The following is a 6000-nucleotide window of genomic DNA, read 5'->3' as shown; positions in this document are numbered from 1 at the left end:
TATGCTCTATGGAATTCCAATTGAAGCCCATGTTAGATGTGAAGGACATTGGGGGTTTGAGAGATTGAGTAGAAGCAGCCAGGGTGGGCGAGGACCTTACATCTAATCCCTGCTTTTACTCTTCCTAAGAAATTTATAGGTATCCGCTGGCTTGCGGACATCTTTACACATTGGCAGGAACAACGGTCATGGCAGTTCCTGTCACTGTAGGGAAAGTTTGATGGGCATTCTCGTCAAGCTTGACAGCTGGCTGGATAACCTTTCCAAAGTTTTATTTTATTTTTCAAAAACAAACTTCTAAAGCAGGAGTTTGTGTTTATAGACAAAAACAAAACTAATAACCCCCATATCATGAATTTTCTTCCATTGTGTGGGGGTAATTTTTCTTTTTTTACTGTCCCTCGCTGCCGGGATATACCTGGTGGTGAGAGACAGTAAAAATAAAAGAGCCGTCCAACAGCCCACTCTAATTAGGACGGACGGCAGATGGCTCAGCAAATCTGTTGGGTTGAGAAAGTTTTAAACCAATGAAGTAAATCTAACTTCATCAGTGAACTTGCGGTTACCTGGCTCAATAAGAGACTGGCACACCTTGAGTTTGGCGGACAGGATACTCCATCATCTGTTCAACCTCCAAATCATCCCCGGAGGGCCTCATAATGCAAATCGGTACTGACCATGCTCCTCATGGAACCGTTCCATCCTGAACCTTGCTCATCTCATCCACTCACACTGTTGCCCACTGGTTTTTAGGTCTCGCCTGGCCCAGCGTATGCGCTGGTCTGGCGAGACTTATTGAGAGGGCTCCCAAAAGTGCTACCAGGCCAGCCTAGAGCTACAGTGCATGTGCGCGGGCGCGCGCGCCGCGTTTTACCATAATTACTTTCACTTTCGGCCGCACGGCCGCTTTGATGTTTGATCGTGATCGCGATCGCGATCACTTTCACTTTCACGGCCGCAAGGCCGCTTTGCATAGCCAATAGGTCTCGCTTTTGGGACCTTATAAGTATTTAGTTACGCAACTGTTGCATGGCTAAACACTTATAAGGTCCCAAAGGCGAGACCTATTGGCCATGCCAATGCTTGTTTAGTTTATAAATTTGACATTCACACTAACTAAGCTATGCTCATCCACGGGTAAAAATGTTATTAGGCAAGCATAATCACTTGTAATTCCTAAAAAGGGCATTTTGCATATCTTATGTAATTTGTGGGGGTATTTTTAGGGCTTGTTTGCATAGTTTTTCTGCTGCAGGAGAGTGGTTTGAGTAGAAAATGTCTTGTGGGAACAGTGAAACTGATGCGTGCGGCCACAAGACAGTTTCTGCTCAAACAAGCCTCATGCCTTACATTTTTCCACAAGATACTGCCCATGTACATTTCGCCTTATATGTATTATTTCATGTGATATTTGTGACAATTATCAATATGTGACAGAAAAGCTTTGCAATTGCACCCACCCAGCCACCAGCAGGGGGTGCATCAGATTCTCCAACAAGAAGCTAATGGGACCATTTTACTAGGGAGGCAGTAGTGTTATGTCACTTTGCCCAGTGCAGCAAATCTCTGCACCAGGCCTGCTTTCCAGGTTCACATTTAACTCATCATAAAGATTGTTGTGTGGATCAACCCTAAGGCTTGCCCTCAGAAGCTGGCTGTTGCTGTTGAAACCAGTGCTGAATCAGGATTCGCAAACTTGTGAATGTGAAGATTATGTTATAATCTGGGTAAAATGCCCAGTGGTGCCACCAGTTGGCCCTACGTATTCTGTGATGCCTGGAACGATCTACCCCAGCAAATCAGAGCCACCTCCTCAGTCCCTGAATTCCTCAAGAAACCGAAGACATCTTTATACCTAGACTTCAGACTTGCCTAGCTCAGACCCTCCTTATCTAGTGCCTGAATACCCTCCCAGGTGAGATGTATTGTAAAATAAGGGGGGGCACCCAATATTCCAAACGCATCTGGGTGAAAGAACTGAGATGAATATTTGAAATCGTCTTGATATGTGGATAAAAAGAGATTTATCGAGCGAAACTGTGTCCGAACAATGATATAATCAATGGATGATTTATTTAAATATACAAGTAATTTTTTGTGAAGGAGTAATTTATGGTATCCTTCATGTTGTGAAAGAAATATCTTTTTGATCTGTTCCGTCGCATCATTTTGTGTGTTGTTACTCCTAGGTGAGATGGGCGCTCTACAAATCATAACATAAGATTTTGCACCATCCATCACGTAGTCTGTGTGCGTGAGTATACTCTGTGAACTGCATCTGCAAGAACTATCTGATGACCAGATGCATAACTTTAATTGTAAGACCCACCACTGGTGCCACAACATCCCTCCCTTCCAAAACGCCCCGCCGCCCCTAATCCTGCTTCAAAGCCTGCTGAAGTTTCTTTAATCCAAGTTGGGCTGGTTTTGCCCATGAGCTTCTAACGCATGTGCTCTTTGCCCATGTGCTCATTGCATACCAAATGCTATTTACCCACAAGCTTACAGTTTTCATCAAAAGGCAAGAATCTTGTTTGCAAATAGTGTGAAATTACGATTTGCCAAAAAGAAGCTTGTCAGGTTTTAGCCGCCATAAACCTTTGTACTTGTAGCACAGACAGCACAATTTACACATGGATAGATAGTAGATGTGCAATTGAAATGAAATGAAATTAGTTTTTATAAAGCTCATAAAACCTGAGGGTAGCGAAGCGCAATTAGCACATGCATAATTACTGGTCGATTAGGTTGCAACGCTGAACTTCCAGTCCAGGCTTTGATAGCATGGATCCTACCCAAGACCTAACACAAGTGGGACAAACAGACCCAGTTCAGACAGTGCAACAACAGGCACAAGAACTGCGACAACTACAAAATGAGTACTTGACGCTTCATCAAGCACTTACTGCCAGAACTTCTCATATTCCTACCATTTCTCCAGCAACTTCCCAGTTTTTCGGGGATTCAAATAAATTGAAGGTATTCTTGGACTCCTTGACTGTGTTCTTTGCTTTCCGTCCAGCCAAATTAATTTTGGACCGAGCCAAAGTAGACTACCTCGTAAAGTGCTCTGTCAGGCCCAGCACTGGCCTAGGTGACAGCTCAAAGTCACAGAAGACCCAGTTATTCGACCTTCCTCGCTGCCCAAGCTCATGTTCGAGAGACCGAGGTTAGAGAGCTCTGCTGAAGAAGCTCTCTGTGATATTCAGCAAGGCAACCAAGATGTATTGACATTCTGTTTAATCTTTATCTTCTCCCATTAATCTCTTCTCTTCGGGACAGGGAAGTTGTAACCTACAATTATGCGGATGACCTTCAGCTGATTTTCAATATCAGCATCCTCCCTTCTTCGCTAAACCACTTTCAGGATACTATGACATTTATCAGCGAATGGATGAATGGAAACCAGCTGAAACTTAACCCTGATAAAACGGAGTTAATTCTCACGGGTGGCCCTGCAAACCCATGGAACTCTAACTTTTGGCCTCCCCACTTAGGCAACCCCCCCATCCCAGTTAGCTCCGCTAAGAGCCTTGGAATACTTGTCAGCAACGACCTATCGATGAAGGCCCAGATCAGCTCCGTGGTCTCAGCCGGCTTCTTCCAATTGCGCCGAATCAAAAAGATTAGTAGATTCCTTTCTCAAGAAGCCTTGACCTTGGAAATCCTAGCCCTGGTCATCTCCTGACTGGACTTCTCCAACTGCCTTTACGTAGGCATCCAAGCTTATGTGCTTAGACGCCTCCAACTTGTCCAGAATCAGGCGGCCAGGTTGATCTTCCATCAGCCTAGATGGCATCACATCCAGCCTCTTTTGAAGGAACTTCACTGGCTACCTGTGGCCAAACGAGGTCTTTTTAAACTGGGGTGCACCATTTTCAAATCCCTGTACGGAAGCTCACCAGCTTTCATTTCATCTAAAATCATACGCTATGTTCCCAACCGGCTTCTCCGGTCCCTTCATCACAACCTGCTAGTCATCCTTACTTTCAAACGTAAAAAAATGGGCGGCACTCGTCTTGGAGTACTGGCACCGCAGTTCTGGAATTCACTCCCGCTGGAGATAAGAACTGCCTCCACCTATGCCTTATTCAGGAAACTTCTGAAGACTCGGCTCTTTTCTCAGGCTTATGACAACTAGTTCCTGTCCCTCTGCCGCCTCATGTCTCTCCTAGCGCCAAGAAACCGTTTGGTGAACGTGCGCTCTACAAATTCTATGTAACATAACATAACATAACATTCATATCTCACTTCCGACAAATGGCTGCCGAGACCTCAGGGGTAGAATGAACTCTCATCACCCTTTTTTGCCAGGGTCTTCGAAAAGAAATAAAGAACAAGCTAGTGCATTCAGCCTGTGCCAAAATAATTTCAGTCTTAATGGATCAACCATTATCCATTGAACACTGCCTAAGTGAACGGCGGTCTGAAAGATGTTGAGCCTGAATTCAACAGACCCCAGGAAATGCCCGACCACCTGTCTGAAACATGAGGCTACTTCTCCTGAGCCTTCGTTGTCATCAAGCAAAGAGCCCATGCAAATAGGGCTTGCTCGAGGAGCACTATTGGAATCTGTATGAGAACATAGACACAAACAAGGACTGTGAATATGTTGTGGTTCTCCTGGGCATTTGATTCGTAACTGTCCTATTCACCCCCAAAAGCTTCGGGAAATGCCTGGTCTGTCCTCTTGAAAAGGGTAGAGAATGGGAAAGTCTGGTAGCCTTTCAATCTGCTCCTCAAGAGACCTGTTGATCCCTCAGAAAGGCTGCTGGCACTTTCGGATAGTGGGACCGGTGGATTATAGCTGGATAAAAACTGGGCACGAGAGAAGAGGATACGCCAAGTTTCCAAGGGGTCTCCAGAACAGGTTCATACTGCAGATGGCACACCATTGATCTCTGGATCTGTTAAGAAAATGACAAGCCCACTGATAGATAGATAGATATATTTATTTGCACAATTAATTAAAATCATTGCAATTCATACAAAAAGAACATAAAAAGCACTTTCCGCTCTCAATTTAATTATTATTATTTTTTTTAAAGGCCTTGTACCTTCGTCCATACTTGTATGCCATCAGGGGGATTAGTCCAAAGCGTAGTCTCATTAACTGATGTTTCACCGATGGCTTCATGGAGGATGACAGAAAATATGGTAGGGTTCTAAGATCATAAAGTTTTAATGCCCAGCTGCCATGGGATAGATTTTTCACTGCTGATGCATCGTGTTCCATTGAAAGGATCTTTGCTTGTTTGGTCAGAACATTGGCAGCCACCCCTATGGGCAGCGAACTTGGCCATAAATCATGAGCTTCTAGTGCGTCCAAGCAGAATATTAAAAATGTATTCCAGGAAGTGCTGGGGTTGTTTAACAGTGACCAGACACAACTCTTTAGTGTGGAGTCATGAGCCATTTTGGTTTTTGCACAGTAGGCAAAGAATCTTGCTTTCATGATACAATGTTGGGAAAACAAGCGGGACTCCATATGGATTTGGGCGTGAGAGGTCGAGCTGGGTAGGTGAAACACTCTGCGAAAACAGGCTGATTGCATTCTAATCAACCAGGTGAACATTTTATCTTTAAAAGTAGTGGCGCCAAAGGCTATAGTGGATAGCAATTTGGCATCTATCACTCTGATTAACGGGGTGAAGTCTGGAGAATGGAGAGCTTTCTTGGTTCTTAAGAAAACCCCCTCCAGGCTGCGAGCCACACCTTGCATTGCAGCGATTTGCGGACCCGGGCTCCCTCTGTGGTCTATCCAGACTCCAAGATATTTATATGTGGCAACTACCTCTATAGGTTTCCCAGCGATGTACCAGGGACGCTGTTTCGCTCGACATCTCGAGACTATCATCACCTTGGTTTTCGAGATATTAATCTTCAGACCATTTGTTTTACAATATGTTGCCAAGGAATCAAAAAGTCGTTGAAGGCCCACCTGAGTTTGATCAAGGAGAATCGTGCCATCTGCATATTTCATTGACTGGATTTTAACAA

This window comes from Triturus cristatus, chromosome 2_2 (genome assembly GCF_964204655.1).
Source record: "Triturus cristatus chromosome 2_2, aTriCri1.1, whole genome shotgun sequence".
NCBI lineage: Eukaryota > Metazoa > Chordata > Amphibia > Caudata > Salamandridae > Triturus > Triturus cristatus.
Note: the sequence above shows the minus strand (reverse complement) of the source record.